The following is a 23801-nucleotide window of genomic DNA, read 5'->3' as shown; positions in this document are numbered from 1 at the left end:
GTCCGCCACGGCACCGTAGAACTTAGTACGTGACACAAATTTTAACCTAATACACTGACCCACTTCATGAGAAGAAGTGGCCTTAAAAGACGGATGGACAGACAGAGACACAGCAGGATCACAAATTTATCCTATAAGGGTTGAATTTTCACTGACTGTTGGATCGAACCCTCCTCATGGGGACACCGCCTTAATGTAGTACTGTCCTTGCTGATGAGTAGGTTTGCGTGCTCTGGATCCGGAGGGCTATCTGGCGATAGCGTAGCTACCAGCAGGGTCACCCATGCCAGACAGGCCGAAGGGGAGGAGCCAGACCAAGTGTGTCCCACAACGACCTATCCAAAACCTGTCTCCTACCCTTTTCCTATACCTAGCCCATCCTTTTTCTTTTCCTTCCCATTTCCCCCACGTAACCGATGCTGGCGGTTAAACCATGAGGCACGGATGAAATGCCAAGCCCATATGCCGAACATTTGGCAATTCGTCTGTGCCTGAGCTATACAGTGGCAGCCCCACCAAGGCAATAGTAAGTGGTGGGCCGATCACCCGCCCTTCTTAGATAACCTGATTACTGAAACCGAGACGAAAATACAAAACCGGATGGATAAAATGGTAACGACCTTTAACATAAAAAGGGATACAAAAATAGGAATATACGAACCTTGAGAGAGAGTAGCAAACTGAAACAAGTGACAAGGGAAATGAATACCTATAAACTTGATATCCTGGGGTTGAGTGAAGTGAGGCGGCCAGAGTTTGGTGAAATTCAGACATCGGATGCAATTACGTTTTTATATTCAGATGAACAGGCTGATAGAGGAGAACAAGCAGCCCGGAGGGGGGTATGTGAAAGAACTATATGGTATCACTAAGATGCTCTCAAAGAAAAGCTTCCACAGGAACCGACCAGTAAGGAATAAAAAAGGGGAGATACTGACTACACACGAAGAACAATCACATAGGAGGAAGGAACACTTCATCGAATTCCTAAATAGAGACCTTGGCGGTTAGGTACAAGAACAAGAACAAACGGAATACAATGATCCTAGTCCCATCATTGGTATAAATGCACCCACGAAAGCAGAAATTCGGATAGCACTGAAGCAGATCAACAATGGGAAGGCACCAAGACCAGATAATACAAAATATGAGATGCTAAAAACAGAGTTGTTGTACATCCTCTTAGAGAAGATATGGAGAGAGGAGAAACTGCCACAGCATTGGAAATGAGATATTATCGTGAAAATACCCAGAAAAGAAGATGTTACTGAACTGCAACAACTGGCAGGCCATTATCCTATTGTTAGTACCGAGTAAGGTACTTTCGAGGATGATTTCAAACGGCATTAAGGATTCTACTGAAGCACAACTGAGGAGAGAGCAGGCGGGTTTTAGGAAACATCGAATCTGTGTGGATCTTATCAATACTCTCAGAATTATTCTGGAACAAAGTGCGGAATGGCAACACATCCTCTACTTTACCTTTATTGACTTTGAAAAGGCTTTCGATTCGGTCAATCCAAGAGTCACGTGGGATATACTTGCAAAATATGGCATTCCAACGAAGATTATTAACACCATCAAGGAAATGTATGAAGACTGAATGCCATGTACTACATAATGGAGAACTAACAGAGCCTTTCCAAGTTAATTCGGGAGTACTACAAGGGTGTATTCTTTCGCCAACAATTTCTTTTGGTGTTGGACCATGTGATGAGGAGAGTGATGGGGGGACGGAAGAGAGGTGTGCAATGGTGGATGCAGGATAGGCTCGAAGATCTAGATTTCGCAGACAACATCTGCTAAATGGCACATCGGTATCGAGACATCGAAGAGAAACTGGCCAGGTTACAGAGACAGGTGGAAGTTGCAGGCCTCAAGATAAATGTTCGCAAAACAAAAGAAATGCGGATAAATTCGACCATCACGAATAGACTGGCCATTAATGGAGAGGACGTAGAACAGGTCCCATCTTTCCTCCACCTCGGAAGTATAGTCACGACTACAGGAAGCTCTGCGGATGACGTCAGGACTCGCATCTGCAAATCACATGTTGCGTTTGTACAACTGTACCCTGTTTGGAGAAGCAGGAAAATCTCAAAGAAAACCAAACTCTGGCTTTTCAATAAGCTGTTCTGTAGTTGCAAAACTTGGAAGGTAACTAACCACATCAAAAACCAGCTCCAAGTTTTTATCAACCGGTTTCCGGCGTATTTTAAATGTGAGTTGGCCAGATATAATGACACATGAAGATCTTTGGAGGGAGACAAATCACCAACCAGTCAATATACAAATCAAGGAAAGAAAATGGAACTGGATTCGGCATACATTGAGGAAACCAGATGGAGCTGTTGAAAGGGTGGCATTGATTTGGAAACCTAAAGTTGTTAGAAAACGTGGCCATCCCAAACAGACGTGGAAAAGGACGATCGAGAGAGAAGCTGCGGAAGATGGGAAAACCTGGAGTGAAGTGGAGAGACTTGCTAGAAATTGTACTAGGTGGATGAATTTCCTCACGGCCCTACGTTCTAGAGGGAACGACAGGAACTTCAAGTCAGAGGGATGGAACGCTAGAAACGATAATTATGGCGAAATAGCTCCAAGGAACGTATAGGAGAAACAGAGAAAGAAGATACTTTATGATCAGGGCAGCACTGCAAATGAATACAGAACAAATTAACAATGTAGTTAAAAGTTGAACAGTTTTTGCATGTCGGACGATTGGATGGACAGGAAAAATTGATTAAATAAATAAAAAATAAAAAACAAAAACTTAACGGAAGGGATCAATGGGATTGGAGTGTTCTTGGTACATTAAATAACGTTTTCAAACCCGAGTTTCTGATTTTTCAGAAAGGAGAGCTTACCATCAGTTTCAATGTGGCGGTGAGACGTGGAACTTCTATGCAGAAGCCACCCATAGACTCAGCAGTCTTCATCGAGCAATGGAGACGTGTACGTTGGAAATTACTAGAAAGACTGGAAGATATGAAGGAAGTGGTTGCGCATAAACTATAGAGAAAATTAAATGAAGATGGGCGAGTATACAGCTGTACTGTATTCCAAGCGATGACAAAATACCGCGATGTCGACCTAGAGGAAAGTGGGTGGACGACATTAGAAAACGAGCTGCACAAAGCGATAAAGGAGCATTTAAGACTAAAAATTAATTCGTAACAACAATAAAAATTGATGAGTGGGAAAATTTGCACATCAATTGTGTGTGGGATACAAGGGCGGTCTAGAGGTATTTTTCCTGTATTTTTCCAGGCCGATACCTTGTTTCATTACAAGTCCCTATTTATTTCCTTTAAAACGAAGTCTTCGTAAGAACTTTAACACTTTTACTAACATGGATACACCTGTGTTGACTAGTTGATCGCTAGAGGACGCCAATGACTGGTAACTTCACAGTTCTGAGTGATTCCTCGAGAACCGATGCGAAAGGTACAGTTATGTGGGGGCATACAAATTGGTGCCACTCCTGTCTGTCAATCATTATCTTCGAAAGGCCAGGTTTCAAAAAACGCCCAATGCAAAGAGCGGCTCTCGCTTTTTCGCCGCCATCGATAAGTCAACACGCATTTCCGCAGAAGGCACAGTTCACCTTTGGGACACACAGACCATAAGTTAAGACCCCATGTTTTAGCAGCGGCCCTTGGTGCCCAAGTATCCGAACTTTAGCGAAGGCTGTTGGTTTTCGACGAGTAAACTAACTCTCTTTTTGCTCACTAGTCGCGTAAACTAGATTAATAAATGTTACAATGATACCTGACAAATACGACCGCAGTAGAACCTTCGGTGCCGGCCGTGGTGGCCGAGCGGTTCTAGGCGCTCAGTCCGGAACCACGCAGCTGCTACGGTCGCAGGTTCGAATCCTGCCTCGGGCATGGATGTGTGTGATGTCCTTAGGTTAGTTAGGTTTAAGTAGTTCTATGTCTAGAGGACTGATGACCTCAGATGTTAAGTCCCATAGTGCTCAGAGGCATTAGAACCTTAGGTACATCCACAGAGCCGCTCAGTTAACGCCAAAAACTCTACTGCAATTAGTTTGACATCATCTGTCTTGCCCACCTTCATTTTCCGTATATTTCAGGATTTCATGCATTTGATTTTCATCTCTTGACCTAGCTCATGGCCGCTGTTCAATCTCTTGTGCAAGCACACTTTACCATTCAATGCAGTGCTGTCACATCAGATGGGAAGTGAGCTTTATGAATCTGTATCTGATGGTTTTATTCAATATACATTTTCTTTGGGTCGGCAAGCGGCCGACATTGTCTTAACTTTGAAATATCTCCTCTCCTTCACCTTCGTTAATTTCCATTGGTAGCTTGATCATGATCACAGAGATTGCTGTAGACGCCAAGGATAATTGAGTCTGCGCCTACATAAGGAAACTAATGCCTGGCTAACTGTCATGTCAGGACGCTTTAAGGCAGGTGCCCACTTTAGTAACAAAGGACAGACTATCTTAATAATTTCAGTTGCAGTTGAACGCCTTTTAATCGCGCATAGCACGCACACTCGCAATCCTCTCTTTACAAAATAGCAGACGGCACTATCTCTCTCACGCGCCAAAGCTCTATGTTTTATTCCACATCTACGTTCATAAAATGCCAAAAATATGCAAAAGTTTACAGGAAATGCAGACAAAGAAAAAAGACAACGCGTTTAGCTTAACTACCGAAAAATAAATATACCTATAAGCACGTGTACCAAATCTTGCCTTTACCTTGTTGCATCTCAACCATTTAAGACATCTATTACGCGAAACCTCTAACATTTGCATCTCTACGTCGGGACCTGCACTAAATACAGTATCTACCAAAAGCATGGCTACCAATTTTACACTCTAGCAATCACAAGCCTACCAAATCCTAAAACTACCAAAATAAAACTCTGTCAGCATAATTCTATGCTACTAAATACCACAAAAATACATCCTCTCCCTTAAGGTAACGTATTTCGTGGCCATTGTCAAAATATTATTAGTGAACTCTGCTTACTAATCGATGCCTGTGTTAGCTGCTAATGAACAATAAAATCAGCAAAACAGAAACAACGTATTATATACAATCTAGATTTGTAAGTATGATATCCAGTAAGTATTACGTTATGACACCAGATGGCATGTGGATACCGATAAAGCAGTGTGGCAGCGCGGTGGAAACTAAAGCGTTCCTGATAACGCAATTTCGTTCTTTAAACAAAAAAAAGGCATAACCGTTGACGTATCAGGAGAAAATGCTAAAAATATGGTATATGCTAAAAGGAATTTTTTGTGCTACATCACTTACAAATATGCTACATTTGATCATAAAAACAACAAATTTGTAACGCTGTCAAAGGAAACGGTGGGCGCCTAGCGCCATTCTTATACCTGTAGGTTGTATAATGGTGCTTTCCCATCAGCGACGCCAACTCGCTGGATTAATGATGCCTAAGGGTAGACTCGATCTGTCCAGGACAAGATCGATGTCTGCACCGTTAAATGCGGGGAAAAATACAGTTACTTTTTTTCTACACCGCTACAATGTATATTTCATATGTGACGACAGGTTGTGAATTTTTGAACTGTTGGAGATAAAGAGAGAAGGAAGGTAAAAAAAAATTATTTTATTAATAATTTTAGAAAAAAAATTGTCTCACGAAATAGGCGAAGACTGTGAGAGCCACCACCCAGCTTCGCGCTCCAAGGAGGGCAACAACCTGGAAACTGATGTAACTGCAGTGGAGCCGCGGAACAAAGGCATAAGAGGCACGGCATCCACATGCTGCCTTTGTCAATAAAGAAACAAGAACATTTTGACATTCTACTGGTTGGTCATTGCATTGTATTCGTTCTGGACTGAGAGATTTGTAATAGTGCCAGAGCTACTAAAATTATCTTTCACTGTATTTCGAAGAATGTTAGGAAGTTGTGATTAAAAGGGGCAGTACCTCTATTATTATCTGAAGAATATATTGAGATTTTAGTTGAAAAGAACGAAAGAGAAATTAGTGCTTATAGTCCCGTCGACAACGAGGTCATTAGAGACAGAGGACAAGCTCGAGTTAGGGGCGGACGGGGAAGGTTGGTTGATTTGGGGGAGGGGACCAAACAGTCAGGTCAGCGGTCACAGCGGATTGTATGGGCAAGGAAAGCGACCATGCTCTTTTAAAGGAACTATCCTGACACTTGCCTGGAGCGATATAGGGAAGTCACGGAAAACCTAAATCAGAATGGCCGGAAGGGGATTTAAACCCTCGTCTTGCCATATGTTAGTCCAGTGCGCTAATAATCACTGCGCCAGCTCACTCAGTGATTTTAGTTCAGTGGACAATGTAAAATAAATCACAGTGAATTTGTTTATTCTCAATGGTTTCAAGCAGCATGTAGTTTCTTTTTAATCGCTGCGTGAAGCGGAAACACGCTTTGTTTTAATATCTAGGGCTCACAGGCCTTGTTACCGGAACATTTTTAATGTATTCAAATGCGAATTCTAGTGCCCCAGTTATGATTTTAATACTCGTGAATTAATTTTACCAGAGAATTTTAATTATTTAGGCCTCCTTATTGCGGTGGTTCAACCGAGTAACAGCATATGAACTTTTACCGCTCTCGTTTGGAAGCATCTTAAACATTCTTAATTAAAGCCTCACCTTTATACCAAGTTGAAATTTACATACCACATACTAAGGTCTACGGTCCCTTGGCGGTGTAAAAACATTTTAAGCCTGTAAGTCAGTGAAATCAAAAGATACGGCCATTTATGTCAAGTATTTTGATACTCGCAATCACCAAAACTCCTACAGTACTTCCCGCTGACCTAGAATCGCGGAATTTGTCAAGAAGCAAGGTTCTACAGTATAAGTACAAGAAAAACATCCGAGAATTATTAATTCGTAAGTATATCACACGAAAGTCTTGTAGTCCGCATGGATGCACCTCTTGCCAGTATTGATATCGACAGCGGCAAAAAACATCGAGATTCTTTATTCCCGGGATGGATGAACTTTCTGCATACATTGTTATGTTCCTGCTTGAACTTTGACAACTTTTTTAAAGAAAGGGAAACTCATAAACGACCTTCAAATAGCAGTGGGTGACACTTAGGTGGAAATGAAACACGGAAATGAAACCTCAGTTTACGATAAATGTACGTACGCTAAATTCCCACCGCACACTGGAAGACACTTATCATCTGTGATGTTTTCGTTTACGCAAAATCGACTCCGAGAAGCCCACTTAAGACGATCCGGAGGCGGACGCTGGTGGAAGCGGCGCTGCCGGGAGACGGCTAGAAATGCGACACCCACGGCCGTTCCGCCGCCGCCGGACCCGCGTGTGTAGGACGAGTGGAGGCCGACGAGTGCGCGCCGGGACACGTCGGGCGCCTCGCGAAGCCGCCAGATTGCGCAATGCCACACCGCCACTGGCCTAGTCTCTACATGAGCCGCCAGGGTGTTGGGAGGGCGCGCCGAGTGGCCATCTGGAGGTGGGGATATACTACTCTGTATTGGATCGACTGCACGTCTGCAAACCGGTGTCGAACTGAGAATGAGCATATGGGTCGCTGCTGTCCAAATCTGTTCCACTTGTCGACGGCGGGCCTTCTGCGATCATACGAAGCATGAGGGGACTTCCTGCGACGACGCACTGCAATCTGAACTGGCCCCAAGCATGATCGTTCTTCTTAAAGTCTGCAGAAACCGCATCCTATTCCGTGGGTTGACTTCTCCTCCCCTGCAAGAAACTGTTCACGGGGTGCATTAGCATCTTTGACGACGGACGCATTGCGTAACGCTGACTGTGCGGTTGAATAATACTATGGCGTACTGAACAGAAATGCCTCCGAATGTTTTATTCTGTTTTCAATATAGGTTGAGGTATTACTTGCCATGCATTACTCAGTACACTTTCTCTCTTTGCTGAGAGCTCCGAATTGCAGCGCGTCACACGGCACTGTGTAACGTAACTGTGTTAGCGCTTGACAATCAGCGCGCTGTGATCGAGTTTATAACAGCAGAAACTTTATCCACACATGCAGCGCCCTCTCCTTCAGCATCACAATGCCACAGCACACGCAAGCCCTGCGACTTTTGTAACAATCGATTCACTGACCTCGATCATCCACCGTACAGTCCCGACTTCGACGCATCCGAATTTCATCTGTTTCGAAAACTTTAACACCTTCGAGAAGTCACTTTGACAGTGGTGAGGCGGTGCAAGCAGAGGTACGGTAGTGGCTCCGTGAACAAAGTCAAACATACCACGGTGATAGTATCAACAAACTGGTTTCTAGTTGAGAAAAATGGGTTCGTCGCCCGGGTAACACAAAAAACTATACAGGAGCAGCAGTTAAAACGAGGCTGCGTTGTTTTGCAACTATCAACGAACAAAGCGACTACTGTTTCTCATTAACTTAAAAGTCATGCTGCAAGTTGGTTCTGTTATTACCTTAGCAGCTGCCCACCAGTTAAACTTCGTCTCTGAAACAAACAAGAAAAAAGAATTACTACAGCTTCAAACAAAAATAAATAGATACAAGAAAACACAGTTATCGAAGGCAAAGCGAAATTATTTTAAATTTTCTTTGAGTTAAAATTTTTTTAGCGAAGTGCGATGCTGGAGGGAGGGACTGCTTGATTTTTGGTCAGCTGAGGTACACAGGAGGTTAGCAGTTTAAAGAAGGAATGTTGTATGATCCTCAGTGTCAGCGGGTAACAAGTAGTTCTGCACACACATACCTCCACAGTAACAGCAGGTTCGTTAACAGTTCTTGACATTTGCACCACATGGTACTTCCGACAACACATATCATGCGGTTCTGAGACTCGTGCAACCTTGCTATTTATCTTCACTGCGAAAACTTACCTGTCAGTTTCGCTGTTTGTTTATCAAAGCAACTTTTCATTTGGGTCACGATGATCAGTGGACTCCGTTCGAGACCTTTCTACCACAGATAAATCTGAGTCGGCACTAAGCCATGGCTGGGAGATGGGTCCTGAGAAAGCCATAGTTTCATTTATTTCTCACCGTGCTCGCATTTTTTAGTATCCATTACGCCTTACATAAAGGTAGGTATCGTTCGCGTTGTGGAAGTTGAAACAGTGCTATCTGCAAGCAATTCAATAAAATAGACCTCTAATGTTTGATTTAGACATTTTCTTTATATATCGATACTACTATGGTAGAACGAATGTGCTGTTTGTTCATTACAATAAGGGCTGCAGCAAGGTTCGCTGCAGGGTGACTGTTCCACCGGCCGTGTCGGAGGTGACGGGGGGGCGCGCGGGGGGGGGGGGGGGGGGGGGGCGCTTCGTCTGTGCGATCGACAGCGGTTGACCGTGACTGAATTATTCCGCCAGGGAGGAACCCGATGAAACGTTAAACTGGGATGTATGGCAAACACAGCTCGCAGGTGACGAGCAATGATTCGGGATATAGCATCGTTAACGTCGTAATGAAGTCCATTATCGTTGTCCAATACACTAACTACTTGCCACTTATTGTATACCTGCATCTACGCACATGTAGCCACTGTAGCAGCAGGGTTATCACCAATAATGGCCTTGTGTACGAGTTAGCAATACACGTTCGAATTCAAACAGTTATGCGAAAGATGAATCTCTGACCGGCTTGTCATTGTAATACCGACGTGTTGAGCTTGACAGAAGGAAGATCAGCATCCGCGTCAGCAAAAACAGCACTTTTCACACCAGTTTATCTACCAGATTGAGGGCAAGACAGAAACACTCGTGGCAATATTTTCCTGCGAGACCGTTACCGGCCGCACGATCCACCGTCTGTCCTCGCCTTCCCTGCAAAAGCAAGTAACGATTCTTCTGCGTCCCATGTTTTCTGACCTGTTAGGGAGATATTTCCAAGGGACCAGCTATTGACTTGTAAATAATAGATTTCAGCTATCAGTCGTTCTTTTTAAATTTTATTGGCAGATCTAGATTTCAGCTAGAAACTAGCCATTCTCAATGCACTATCATTTTTTATCATTGCATGTAATGCCTGTTGGCCGGGCTTCATCCACAGTTGATTGAGAAGTAACCTGATGGACCAACTATGTTCACTTGCCATAATAAATTAACTGCTCTCTGTGACAGCTATTTTGGCACACGTTAAGCCTCATGCGCAAATAGGACGAGGTGAAGGATTTCTTTTACACTTCTTTGATGTCCACACAAATGCTGACTTCACAGGATTGGTGTTGTTAATAGCAGTATGATACGACTGGTTTTTATTACTCACAAAAAGCAAACTTTACACATTTCTGGCGTTGTGTAATTTCGCTCGACGATGTAACTGCAAAAAGCTGTAACGATTCTTTTATGTCCCATGTTTTCTGACGTATCGGGGAGGTATTTCCAAGGGAAATATTGTGTTACACTCAGCTGAAGTCTGTCCTTTCCAGCAACTCTCTCTCTCTCTCTCTCTCTCTCTCTCTCTCTCTCTCTCTCTCTCTGTGTGTGTGTGTGTGTGTGTGTGTGTGTGTGTGTGTGTGTGTGTGTGTAAGGAAAGTCTGCCCGGCGGTAGCCACTTACGCCACCGGGCAAAGACGACACTCAAAGCAGGACGCTGGCGGAGAAAACGCAGGAACAGCTTCGAGTTCTGTCTGACCGACCGTGTCTGAGAAAAAGGGCTTACTGCTCTGCAGCGACAGATGTTAGGAGTTGCATTCGATCGCCTTACGGAATAGTCTACAATCTTTTGAGAAGACAGTGCGCGCCTTATCCCTTCCCAACTCGCCTTCTACAGCTCTTATGCGTTTTCTTTTCTTTTTCTTTCTGTCTGTTCTCTGTTGATGGCTGTCTGATTTGTATGTCTTCCCCTTAGAGTCCCTGCTCCCTTAAATTATTTATATACATCTGACATGAAGAACATCACATTCTACAGGGACAATTTCTCTGTGAGTCTAATAACACTTACTGCTTAAGCTCTTTCTCTCTCCACCGCAGGTCAGAGCCATGTTCCAATAGGTACTTCCGAGCCTTATACCAGACTAACCAGGGCCTGCAGCCTAAAAAAAAGCTGGAAGTTGCAACTGGTATGCGAAGTAAGAGTACACGAAGTCGTAGCCTCATTTCAGTAAACGTTTGCCGCTATAACCAAAACCTCGAACATTTCAATACCTTGAATTTCCTAGTTGTACTCACTATGCGACTCCGCCGATGTGATAGCTTCACATCGCCTCGGGTGATCAAGTGTGGTTCATGTCCCTGACAATAGGTTCCCTTAAGTTGTGGACCTCGATCGTCATTGTAACGTTGATACTACAGAAACTTACTGTGCGTTTCTTCAAATTGGTCTTGTGATGAAGTTTCAACAACGTGCCTCTAACGTCTGGTGAGTAATATCGCAAAACACTTTAAGATACAAGCAAAACATCTTTACTTGGTTTCAAAGCAACGTCTACTGGCCGCACTATACTTCTGGAATGCTTGTACTTACACAAGGCAATGAAATCTTTGCAACGTCTTCATCTCTTTAGCTAATTATAACGTCGTAAAGGGAGAATGGATCCTCCGCTTAAACAAACCTCTGTGAACGAAATTCCAACGCCTCTCACAAACAATCACTGATTTTGTCAGCGTCTACCGTAAGGGATCATCTTGTCTATCGTTGTGTTTAGTAATATTCGACCTAACTTTCCCATTTCATCAACAGTTTCCCTCCACCGTGGATGTTTTTAAAACGGCGTGAATCACATTTGTTCTCACTGTTTCCGTCGCACGCACTTCCTGCACCAGCACTATGTGGGTCTCCGTTGCGACAACGAAACTATACGTTAATGGGTTGTTCCTCTGCGTGGAGTCTTCGGCGTCCCTAAACTCGACTAGCCGTATCACACAAATCTTTGTAAGTTTAGCATGATCCACGCTATGTTGAGCTCCTCAATCCCTCCATCCACGAGAATTCAAGAATGTTTGACACACTATGGATTGCAAATGTCTGTCTATTCGGCGGAAATTTGAAGAGGTACCTCCTACTTCAGCTCATTCTGTCTTCAGAAAATACATAAATGGCAGTCGTTTTCTCATAGTAGTCGAATGTCAATAGTTCACTTATATCACTGTTGTAGTTTGCCGTATCAGTTCCGATGTTTCCATTATTTCTTCATGGTGTCCAATACAGTTTTTCGACTAACAGCGCATTTTCGGAATAGTAAATACATCTTGCCAAATAATATTAAATTGCGAAATGATGAAACTTTCTTCGCAGCTGTTCTGAAGTGAAGGAAGTAGCGGGGTTTGCTTAAGAGGCGCTTTCGCACGGTTCAAACTCGGAAAGAAGCGCATGCCGAAAGCGAAGAGAACGTTCGTCACACAGTTAAAGTACGAGATAAATATTCATGCCGCAAGTAAACAGTCACCGTGTGCAAAAAAAGCATTTTAAACAGTAAACAATTTCTACATAACCAGCCGCTATGATGGAATTTGCTACGTAACAGCTGCTGTTCTTGATCACAATGTGTTAGTTTTCAGAGATATCGAATGAAAGCTGCGAACGATAATGGAAATCGGGATGCGACACACACTCGCCAATAACGGGAAACTTTACGGAAAACTTTGGACAGAAAACTGTTCTTAAGTATCGCGGAGAGCAAGCATGTGCAGGGACCAATATCCTCTGGTGTTGAAAACGGAGAAGAGTTTGGGCGTTCTTCTCGAAACTAAATGACGGCGTTACGGTGAAATATTCCTTACTGTCTCATTCTGAGCGGGAAATGTTTAAACACAGGCTCTCCGTATCACCTACGAGATTGCTCTTAAAAATACAAGAAGTTGTATGCTAAAGAAAATCTCCAACCCATCCAATGTATAGAAATTATCGTTTTACGTACATAACATCCAGAATAGTAGTGCTGATACGCGTGTGATGTACGTAACGGGGCGTGCCGAGTACAAATACAGAAAGACAGACTCAGATGGTCAGCGGCACTAGAACGAGAGGCTAATACAGCAAACAGTCGGTTATTTCCTATGCAGGCGACAGTCCAAAGAATCGGCGGACGGTTGGGCGGACAGGGATACCAAGAAACGTCTTGGCAGATTAAAACTGTCTGCCAGACTGGTCTCGAACCGGAGACCTTCGTCTTCTGCGGGCAAATGCTCTACTGACAGTAATCGCAGTACAACTCTCAACTCGCCCTCGGAGCTTCACTTCTGCCAGTACCTCTTTTCCTGCCTTCGAAATTTCATAAAAGTTCTGTATTATATCTTCCAGTACTAGCACTACTAGAAACAATCCCCTAGTCTTTGATTAAGCCATTTCTCCGCAATTTCTTCTTCCAGGAGTGGCAGTCCTCCTAAGTGTGTGGAAGAACTTCTCTGTGCGCAGGAGAGGTCGGTACAGTACTCCCCCACGAAATGCGAAGGTCTCAGGATCGAATCCGATTTAGCACACAGTTTTAAAATGTAAATAAATGTCAAATTAGCGTACATTCTGGTGCAGAAGGAAAATTTATTCTAGAAAGAAATACAATGCCTTATATAATCAAGTACACGACTTCGCGCGCTCCTAAAAAAAGACACGTAGCGTAGAACAGAAAGCGTATTAGAAGAGCAGAAACGAATGGACAATCATAACAGCAACGTTATGGTTCGCAAATGGGGATAACCATTAGCGACTTGGCAAAGGTCAGACGATTACGACCCGACGTCTGGGAACGAGTATCTCGGAAACGGCGAAACTGGCCAGCTGTTAGCGTGATACTGTCTAGAGCCTGTATCAGGCGTGGCCGAAGGATGGCGAAACCTTGAGTAGACGACAAGGTGCTGGCGTCCACGTCTCACCACAGAATACTGAGATCGGAGGCTGCCCGCTCTGCTGTGATCTGTGGCAGGTCTGACAACAGAGTACAATGCTAGTACAAGTGCTTCGGAGCACACTGTTCAGGACGCAATGTTAAACATGGGGCTGCGCATCAGACGGCTGCAACGTGTTTCTGTGTTGAAGCAACTTCGTCCCAAATGCACCTTCAGCTAGCGCGGAATCATCGAGATCGGACCGTTGAGCAATAGAAACGCGTCGCCTAGTGGGGTAAGTGACGTTCTTATCACATCAGGTCGGTGATCGTTCCCGGGTACGCCGTATCCAGGCGAACGGCTGCTCGGAAGATGCACCGTGCTACCGACGATGGCACGTAGAAGCAGTATTATGCTGTGGGGGACTTTCATCCGGACTTCCATAAGTCCCGTGGTAATATTAGAAGGACACCCTGCATCCCTTCGTGTGTGACCGAGTGAGAGGGTGCACTGATTAGCACACTAAACTCGCACTAGCGAAGATGACGGTTCAAATTCGCGTCCAGCCATCGAGATTTTGGTTTCCCGTGATTTTCTTAAACTATTTAGGGTAAAGGCCAGGATGGCTCCACTGCAAGAGCACGACCGATTTTCTCTCCCCTCTTCACCCACTCCGGGCTTGTTGTTGGTCTATAATGAGCTCGATGTCGACGGGACGTCAAACCCTACATTTCTCTCCCTCGTTCATGTCTGATGTCCTCACTGACTTGGATGACATCATCCAGAAAATTAAGTGACCGTGTCACAGGATGTGTCACAGTGGTTTCAGAAGTAGGAGAGTGAGTTCACGTTGATGTCTGCCACCAAGTTCACTTCATCTGAAGACAACAGAACAACACACACCAGTAATTTAGGGGAACTGCGTTATCTTTGAGTAGATACCTGGTGCCAAATACCTAACGCAGACATTCGCATGCATGATACGAAGAATCGCCACTGTATTGCGTTCCATATGTGGACCAACACGCTATTAACGTTGTGGTCGAAATGTTTTGGCTCATCAGTGTACACAAAATGACTACCATATTGCACCCATAATAACGGATAGGGATACCACTCCCCACATTAGTAGTAATAGAGAGCTAGAGCAACACCGAAAGCATGGACGAAGTTCAAAGACGTGAACCTCACACCTGTCCGACTGCTCAATGCACATAGTAAACTCATGACAGAAAGTGAACAGACTGTGTCTGAGGCGGTTTTATGAATAGTATTTGATGCGTTACTTTAATCCAGTACGCACTGTTATTCTCTTATTTTATTCTGCTTTTTAGCGTTCTGTAACTCAGTCGGTAAAAACGGTACCCCACACAGGAGCACTTTCTTGTCCGTCTATTTGCCTTTCTGTCCGTCTGGTAAGACTACTTTTCTCAGGACCGGGTGGAGTTACCAACTTGAACTTTAATGGCAGATACTAAAACCTACGGTCGCTTGGCAGCGGATAAAATTTAAGCAGTTAATTCAATCAAAATATACGGCCATACATATCACTTATTTTGGGGCTCGTGAAGTCACTCATCACAACTTTTCCAGTTCTGCCGTCCTCAGTTGCGTGTAATATTATAGTATGTTGATAATTTAAGTTCGAAAAAAAAAAGTAGTATGTAGAAGAACATCCACGAATTCTGCAAGAAGGACTTTAAATTATTTCTACATCAGAAAATCAATCTGTCCGAACTTTTTACAGTCTGTATATATATCATCCCCAATTTACACCAAACTGCATAAACAAAAATATGTACACATTCCAGGCCAGTGAATATGCCTTGCAAAGAATAATGGCCAAGCAAGTATGGCACAAAAAATGTTTCGTTCAGTTGACGGTCCAAAAGTAAAAAATAGTCACTCATGACAACTCATTAATGAACTATCTATACTCATGTCGATTCTGGTGGTCTAGCAGTGAAGCGCGTCCCTGGAAACCAAGCGGTCGCAGGATCGAATCTCGGTCGGATCGCGGATTTTTCAGTCTTGGTTTTACCCTAGACTTTATCTCTCTATGACGTGAAGAGTCACCACAAACGAAACGTCGTTAGAATTCTTGGTTAAACTGTAGTTCTCCTTTGCACGGTCAGGTAACTGCGGCCGGTTAGGGACACGCAAGTCGACAAAGTGGCGTCCAGTACAAGGAGTTTCATGAGGCTACTGATCATCACCATCCTCTGTATACATAATTACGTTTGTATGGAAATGTCCAAGTACGAGTCTTAATCGCACTTTTTGTAATTGAATACACGGATTGTTATATTTATTCTGTCATTTTCTGCTGATTTCAGTATTTTACGTGTATTTTATTGTGATGAAAGGCAGGTGGCTCTAAATGTAGAAAATTTAAGTTAATGCGGATGAGTAGGAAAAACAAACTCTATTGCTCGGATAAGCACTAGTACTGTCCTGCTTGACGCAGTCACGTTGTTTCAATATCTCGGCGTAACTTTGCAAAGAGATATGAAATGGAAGGAGCATGCGAGGATTATGGTAAGTAAGGCGAATGGTCGACTTGGGTTTATTGGGAGAATTTGAGGAAAGTATGGTTCATCTGTAAAGCAGACCGCATATAGGACAGTAGAGCGACCTATTCTTGAGTACTGACGGAAGACACTGAAGGAAACTGACTGCAAAACCATTCTACTGCAGCCAACACACGTTTCTCGTAAGGATACGAGACATTAGAAGCATAGACACAGTCGTTTTTCTCTCGCTCTATCTGCGAGTGGAGCGGAACAGCAAACGCCTACTAGTGGTACAGGGCACCCATCGCCATGCACCGTCCGTTGTCTTGCGAAGTAAGAATGTAGATGAACAAGTGGTATGCACCTGTTGTAGCGCAACAAGGGTTAGAAGTGGCGTACGATATTTCATCAGCGCCCCTGATGAGTGAATATTCTACAGTACTGTTCTACAGTACTGAGGGTTAGTGAGGTGCGTAGAACCGAGACGAAGTGTAGCACGTAACACTTCAGTCAGTTTTAAGCTATTGTTGTGCTACTTTGCCTCCATAATGTACATTACATCTGACAAACGCGCCAAGTGTTATACGACCAATCAAGAGATACAGTATTCAGTAGGCTACACATCAGCTTTTCGATAGATTGTCACAGGCGAACGCTGTGTTCGTAAGCTGACTCATTGACAGCTACCGCAGGAGACAACGGTAGAAGCTTGTGCTACGAAACAGAGACAGGGAGCCAGGTGGTAACATCACGAAGTACTCTGTTTGCCATCGCATACTAAGTCGAACGCATCCGCCTTCATTCCGGCATAACAGTAAAGGAAAGCTAAGAGCCTACTGAGGACTAGGCTCGATGCGGCTGGACAGATACACACATGGCCTGGCTCCTGCACGCTTCGCCTAGCGTTCCCGAAAGCGGCCCGCGTGTCCGTGCCTTGTGCCGATCTGCTGTCGCTGCTGATGCGGAGCGTGACTAGAGCGCAGGGGAAGACAGCGGTGCAGCCGCCCCCGCTATCTCCTCGCCGCATTCCTCTGCCGCCCACGTCACCGTACGACACTGCCCGGCCACTGCCGGGGCTGGCTCAACCTACAAGCCACGCTGCAGCACCCAGCACACTTGGGTTGCTTAGTTGTTTACTTCGTCTAGTAACCTAGAAAAACAAGCATGAAGGTCAAGGAAGTAGGTCAATATCCTGACCGATCTTTTCCAACCTTCTGCGAAATATTCTGTGACAGAAAGCGTCCCAGGGAGGACTGTCACTCATTAAATGGTGAACATGGTCTCTGGTGACTGACTCGGCGAAATATCTTCAACATGGAGATACAATTCTATAAAACATCACAAAATCATCTCTCATACTACAATGTTGCCCTCTCCGCCCCTAAGCTCTTTCAGTGCGTGCAGCCTATCTGTTTCCAAGCCCCTTGCCGGACCCGCCCACATCGAACCATCTTTTGAGGAAGAAAAGCTTGAATTCGTTGTCCGTCAGCAGTAGTGCACGCTTAGATATACCACCACCACCACCACCTCCTTCCTCCTCCTCCTCGCTCGAAGAGTTACGCCAAATAACTTCTCTGGTGCCCACTACATGTTGAATGTTCCATCCAAAGCATTAAGTACCCATTGACTTCATTCCATTACAGTATGTGAAGACTAAATCATCTAGGAGATGAAGTTAGAAACTTGGGGTGAATTTTAACTTACGAATGGAAACTAAAAGTGGAATCTGTCGGCAGTTGTGAGTTGGCGCGTCATTTGTTGCCGGTAGAGGTCTGCCAGGTGGGACTAGCTCGCTCATACCCAGCGAAATCAATATGGTCGTAGCACAGCAGCAAAAGGTGATCTGCATTCTCCGTTTCTACAGGTGCAATTCAGTTACAACTATGTGATGCGATTTTCTTCCAGAGTGAGTCAGTGCACCACCTATATCTCAAGGCTTTCGACGATGCCAGCAGCATTTTTTTAGACACTGAGCGTTTATGAGATGGAAACCCCTTACGCTAATTCAACACGCATCGCGCATTCAACGTAGTTTTGAACGAAGTCTAATCGTCGTGCCAGAGGAAACTTAGCCTTTCATCGTGTGCCTTTTCGGAGCGTTTTGTATTGAATTTAAGAGTTTGAATCCAAATATAATTCAGTTGCTTTAAGTCCTTCGTAGTCAAGATAAAGTTTTGTGGCTTCACTCTTGCTGTGGAGACGGAATATTGATTTCCTTTCGCTATAGTGTCCACTATTGAAGTTACGTTGCAATTACGTAAGAACAAGGTGGTACACAGAAGCCATGTATCACAGCCGATCAGAAGAGACTCTGCTGAAGAGACTATTCAGATCGTTACACCGGTTTCGAGATTTCAGCCAATCCCAGTAACCAATGAATAACTGTTGGCTTAAGGCTGAGTCGAAATTTGTAGAGAGTCGGCTAAGAACCATTTTCGGGATGGCTATAACGTTGAAGCCATCTGAACACCGTGTGTTTCTTGTTCCTCGTGAACCTTGAGGTGTTCCGCTATTAGCATCAGAGTTTAGCTTCTACAAACACTCGTGATCAACATTAACTTCCGGCACCAATGAGTGGTACACGAGCAATGTCCCAAGTTCATTATTGAAAAAAGTCTTGTTAATCCATTCGGGACATACTACCATTACAGATGATAGCTAACAGTTTACAAATACCGTCGTTCACGAAACACTTCCTCCTTCGCCAGAAAAGCGGGAGATCATCCCTTTTCTGAAATGTGCTTTAGCCACTTTCTTTATCCGTAACACCAACGAGTGAAATTAGCACATAGAAGCTGTCAGTATTATCACATACCTACATCACCGTGTACACAACCTTACCCACGTCACAAGCTGAGCGTTGCAGATATCGAGTTGCGATTTTTGTCCTAACAACAGCTCGATCAAGTCTGTTGATTTACGTTATTTATCAGGTCTACGTATTTAGAATTTCCTGGTACCATATCATCTTAATGGCCAGGTCACTGTTCAAAACACAATGTCTGGATATTCCCATGGCTTTGGTCAGTAATAGTGGGTATAGACACTGCCTGAGCAGTCTTTCGTAGTAGTTGCTTTACAAAAACATGGAAATCGATGAACACAATCCATTACACAAAAACACACATCTTAACGCAAGAGATCACCACAAGGTAGCATAGTATTCTGTTGAAAATCAATCTACCTTCTCCAAATTCTACTCAGCTCAAAATTATTCCACTTACGTAACTGAAAAGCTCTCCATCACCTATGACATAATGTTTGACTACGCGAAGAGTCTGCGACGCTGTGCTAAATGCGAAGGCACTCAGGAAATTTCTTTGCGGAGACAAATAACTGACGTAGTCTAAACCTCAAAATTCTATAAGATAAGAGTTTTGCTTAGCTTGCGTTAATTTCTGTTTCGCTGTAGCCGAGAGCAACTATTGCAATGCTTCGACTAACGATTCCCATTCCTCTACTGTCACCGATCTTTTTACACATTAATCAGCTATAGAATTACGAAAAGTCACATAACAACTTGCTGCTACACCTGTATCATGTGAAGCAACTGCATTTGCTTGTGCCACCTTTCTGAAAAATCGCTGAAACATGTGTGGAAGCAGGGGGGGAGAGGTCTAAGTACCCACATAAAGGTATAAATCTGAGCTACCTCCCGGTTCTGAAATTTTTGATTGCATCCCCTAGAAATGATGTCCAGGGCTGTAAACGAAGGCTTTCGAGTACATGTGACTAAAGAATACGTATGAGCGTGTAAAAGCTAGTGCAAAGTGACTACAAACAAGTGAGTAGATGTCACTCGAGTAGCCGGCCGCGGTGGTCTAGCGGTTCTAGGCGCTCAGTCCGAAACCGCGCGACTGCTACGGTCGCAGGTTCGAATCCTGCCTCGGGCATGGATGTGTGTGATGTCCTTAGGTTAGTTAGGTTTAAGCAGTTCTAAGTTCTAGGGGACTGATGACCTCAGAAAGTTAAGTCCCATAGCGCTCAGAGCCATCACTCGAGTACCACACGAGGAAGACGCTAGAAAAGCCACTTGCAGCCAGCGGCGTTAAATTGAAGAGCGCCACTACTTAGTCGCCAAATGCCAGCCCACTGACATCAGCGCAATCAGCTGAGAGACTCCGCTCTACTGCTGCTTTCAGTCCAGCCTGTCCACACACCATCTCCCACATCAACTTCTTCTAAATGGGAAACCACGTAAGCACTGTGATATATTAGCTTCTCTTAAGTATCTGTATACTAGCCAACAGGTGACGACACTATTTAACAGGCGAGTGTGTTCACACTTCGTTGAAAGGCGTACATCATCATATACAGGGGGATGCAGCTGCCCCTACTGCTGTCGTCTGTGCATCCTGCAGTGTTATTCACAGAAGCGCCAAAGAAACTGGTATAGGCATGCGTATTCAAATACAGAGAGATGTAAAGTGGCAGAACACGGCGCTGCGGTCGCAACGTCTGCATTAGACAAAAAGTCTCTCGCGCAGTTTTTAGATCGGTTACTGCTCCTGCAATGGCAGGTTATCAAGATTTAAGAGAGTTTGAACATGGTGTTATAGTCGGCCCATGAGCGATGGGACAAGGCGTCTCCGAAGTAGCGATGAAGTCGGGATTCTCCGGCAGGACCATTTCACGAGTGTACAGTGAATATCCAGAAATCCGGTAACGCATCAGATCTCCGACGCCGCTGCGGCCATGAAAGATCCTGCAAGAACGGGACCAACGACGGCGGAAGAGAATCGTTCAGAGTCACAGAAGTGCGACCGTTCCGCAAATTGCTGCAGATTTCAATGCTGTGCTATCGCTTTCGGAGCCAAAGGCCCACTCTTGTGTACCCTTGATGACTCCACAATACAAAGCTTTACGCCTCGCCTGGGCCTGTCAACACACTTCGCTTGCTCCCGTCAACACGACATTGGACTGTTGATGACTGGAAACATTTCCCCTGGTCGGACGAGTCTCGTTTCAAACTGTATGGTGCGGATGGACGTATACTGTATGGCGACAACCTCATGAATCCATGGACCCTGCATGTCAGCAGTTAACTGTTCTAGCTGGTGGAGGCTCTGAAATGGTGTGCGGCGTGTGCAGCTGGAGTGATCTGGGACCCCCTGATACGTATGGATACGACTCTGACAGGTGACACGTGCGTAAGCATCCTGCCTGATAATCTGCATCCATTTATGTACATTGTGCATTCCGACGGACTTGGGCAATTCCAGCAGGACAGTTTGACACCCCACAGGTCCAGAATTGCTACAGAGTGGCTCCACGAACACACTTCTTAGTTTAAACACTTCCACTGGTCACCAAAGTCCCCACACACGAACATTATTGAGCATATCTGGTATACCTTGCGACGTGCTGTTCAGAAGATATCTCCACGCCCTCGTACTCTTACACCACGTCCTACGTGAGCGGTCAAATGTGAAACGCTGCGCGGCGCCGAACCGCGTGAACAAGCGCGCGACACAATGCGAAGTGGTGCGATTCGGTCGTTCTGTCCGACGTGAGCTGTCAGCTGCGCGGCGGATGGCTCAAATGGCTCTGAGCACTATGGGACTTATCATCTGAGGTCATCAGTCCCCTAGAACATAACTAACCTAAGGACATCTCACACACATCCATGCCCGAGGCAGGATTCGAACCTGCGACCGTAGCGGTCACGCGTTTCCAGACTGAAGCGCCTAGAACCACACGGCCACTACGGCCGGCGCGGCGGATGTTAACAGTTCATGAGAAAAAAGTGTTTTCCGATTTTCTTGCAGCAAAAAATAACGTATGTTAATGAAGCATAGCTACATCAACTCCTACAGTTAGTTTTTCGGTTGAGATTCTCCTTTCCCATTAAAAATTTAAGAACCGCTTCTTTCGGTTTTAGAAGTTTTCTTCAAAATGTAATACTTCTCATTCGATTATAAGATAACTAAGCGTTGCAAAGAACAGACTTTTCCGTATCTTACAGTATCGTGTTGCAGCTTGATAATGAAGTATGAATTATTTCGGTATTTGTCATAGTCATTGTGATAATCAATTTCTAAGTGGTTCAAATGGCTCTGAGTACCATGGGACTTATCATCTGAGGTCATAACTAACCCAAGGACATCACACACATCCATGACCGAGGCAGCATTCGGTTCCAGACTGTAGCGCCTAGAACCGTTCGGCCTCCCTGGCCGGCCAATTTCTAAGTAAACTATCGCATCAAATTTAGAGTGTTTACAGTGAAAAATGTGGTTGCTAGCTACGTTTGGTTAATTTTAAGTGATATGTTCCTGATTATAAAATTTAGCTGACCTGTAGAAATTATTTTTAAAGCTGAAACAAAAGCCATATCTCATTACAGAATGGAGTAAGATGCTGAAGTATTTTTATTCGAGGGCGCAGGTGCCGAGCGCGCTGACTGGAAATAGCCTGCAGCTCAGTCGTGAATAATTGTGAAAGCAGACGCGTTTTCTGGTGTCAGCACACCCGCCCTTTCAGTACACTGCATTCATTATGGACAGAAGGAAGACATTTTTAATGGAAAGTCGTATCTAAAGTATCAAATATTGAAGAAATATTGTCTGCAACAAAGGACTGAAACTAAAATATATATATAAAGGCATATTCACGGAGAATTTCACCATTTGTACGAAGAATTGAAATGTCAACCTTTGCTATTCAGGGAGTATGCCCGAATGTTACCTACAACGTTTGATTATATCGTGGACGCTGTAAAATCTGTTCTACCAATGAATTCAACTAATTTCCAGCGACCTATTTCAGTTGAAGAACGGTTGATGGTCACTTTATGGTAAGAACACAAACAAATAATAAATCAGTCCTTTTACTTCTTTATTCACATAACTGTATGTACTTCTAAATTTCTCCAAATTAGTAAGATCTGAATGATCAACTTGTAGCACCTGTGGTGTATTTCGCTTCGAAAACGTCTTTAATAATAACTCCAGCATTTAGCCATGGGCATACCGTTTCGCCAACACGCTTTTTCATTCAGAATTTCTAAATCGGCTATTTCCACAATCGTTGTAGAGGTTTGTAAAACTATCTGGACGACACTTTTAATGAAGCACATGCCTGAGCCAACAGTAGATGACTTTAAAAAACACAAGGTTTTCCGGACAGATGGCAATTCCCTCACTGTCTTGAAGTATAGATGCGAAAGACATTTGTATTAAAAAAACCAGTAAATCTGGTTTCATGTATTACTGCTGCAAATCTTTTTTTTTTCCATTGGATTATTAGCCGTCACCGACGTAAATTATATTTGTCATGGTGAATGTGGCCTCCTACGGTAAGTGACGCAGGTGTGTTTGATGAATGCCCCTTCCGACATGCAATATGAAAGGGAAGACTATAAGTACCTGAAGAAGAATTTTTGCCAGGATCCAGTATCAAGTGTCCGTATGTTTTTCTAGGGGATGCAGCATTTCCACTAAAGGAATATTTACTGTGGCCTTTTCCAGAAATAACGACGATTGCAGGTGACGGTTAAGTGATGCAGAACTATCGGTTTTCTCTGGCAAGAATGGTGGTACA

General features: G+C 44.2%; 1 protein-coding gene across 6 annotated transcripts in view; it reads right to left on the bottom strand.

Moving 5' to 3' along the window:
- Positions 1–23801, bottom strand: part of LOC126356172 (Ca(2+)/calmodulin-responsive adenylate cyclase) — a 1163484-nt gene that overhangs the window by 669372 nt on the left and 470311 nt on the right. For all 6 annotated transcript variants that reach the window (XM_050006929.1, XM_050006931.1, XM_050006933.1 and 3 more), the window contains exon 3: positions 8444–8475. The gene's annotated coding sequence lies outside the window, so the exon portion shown is untranslated. The remainder of the gene's footprint in view (positions 1–8443; positions 8476–23801) is intronic.

The sequence above is a fragment of the Schistocerca gregaria genome, chromosome 3, assembly GCF_023897955.1.
Source record: "Schistocerca gregaria isolate iqSchGreg1 chromosome 3, iqSchGreg1.2, whole genome shotgun sequence".
Taxonomy (NCBI): Eukaryota; Metazoa; Arthropoda; class Insecta; order Orthoptera; family Acrididae; genus Schistocerca; species Schistocerca gregaria.
Note: the sequence above shows the minus strand (reverse complement) of the source record. Positions and strands in the feature narration are given on the sequence as shown.